Source organism: Adiantum capillus-veneris, chromosome 27 (genome assembly GCF_014529385.1).
Source record: "Adiantum capillus-veneris isolate H3 chromosome 27, ASM1452938v2, whole genome shotgun sequence".
In the NCBI taxonomy this organism is placed as follows: domain Eukaryota; kingdom Viridiplantae; phylum Streptophyta; class Polypodiopsida; order Polypodiales; family Pteridaceae; genus Adiantum; species Adiantum capillus-veneris.
The window spans coordinates 8,186,916-8,187,953 of NC_140957.1; the positions used below are offsets into that span (position 1 = coordinate 8,186,916).

General features: G+C 36.9%; 1 pseudogene; it reads left to right on the top strand.

Moving 5' to 3' along the window:
- The first annotated feature begins 221 nt into the window (after positions 1-221).
- LOC147421466 (uncharacterized) lies at positions 222-790 on the top strand (annotated as a pseudogene).
- The last annotated feature ends 248 nt before the right edge of the window (positions 791-1,038 follow it).

The following is a 1,038-nucleotide window of genomic DNA, read 5'->3' on the forward strand; positions in this document are numbered from 1 at the left end:
CTTGTTTTTCAATTGCAGAGTCATCACTACAAGAAAGTGGGTTGACTATTTGTATGTATGATTTGAAGGAAGGTTTTGAATCACCCAACGAACCTCATCCAAGGCCTTGTCGTATATATCAATCACCTCCTTGTCACTTGCCACTTCCTGTCAAGAATATCAAAAGAGTGCTTGTTTTGGACCTTGAAGGACTACTTTTGAAGACAGTTGAAACAAAACATGGAGATTCTATGCCATCTTGGGCTCAACACATGCGTCTTGTGGAGGACAAAGATGAAGTTTATCATGCGGTGTGCCCAGACGCAGAAATGTTTTTGGATTTCTGTGGTGAATACTTTGAGCTGTGGATATGGAGTTGCTATAACCTAACAAGAGTGCAACAAATCACAAAAAAATGTTTCCCAAAGCATTATAGCAAGTTCAAGATCTTTATGAGTAACAAGTGTTGCCAAAATCCAAACATTATGTTAGGATTTAGAAGGTTTATCATAAAAACTTGAGCAACATTTGGAATATGTTTGAGGACTTGGATGCAAAGAATACCTTGATTTTTGATGATAGTCCATATAGGATGATGTGGAATATGCCAAGAACATATCTTATATTTTCAAAGATGTGGAGGCAAACACCTGAGCAGCTTCAAAGATTCTTGCAAGAAACAATTATTCCATGGTTACTTGGATGGTTGTATGCAAGAGACAAGAGAGATTATACCCGTAACACAATTGTAAATCAGTATAGTGATCTTGAGACAAATCATGTCCTTCATGTGTACGTGTCAAGGCGATAACATTAAAGAAGGTTGACAATGATCCTTTTTATGGCCAGATGATGTCCTTTTAGTATGATGTGTATTTGTATTACTATATAATTCAAAGGTTATTTTAATACAAAGATGTGTCAATTTGATGAACACTTGCATGGAGTGCACCCTACTCTAAGGGGACTTGCATGTATTCTACAGGGTATCCTAATATAAAAAAATTATTTGTACACGGAGTGCACTCTTCTCTAAGGGGACTTCTACGTATTACTCCG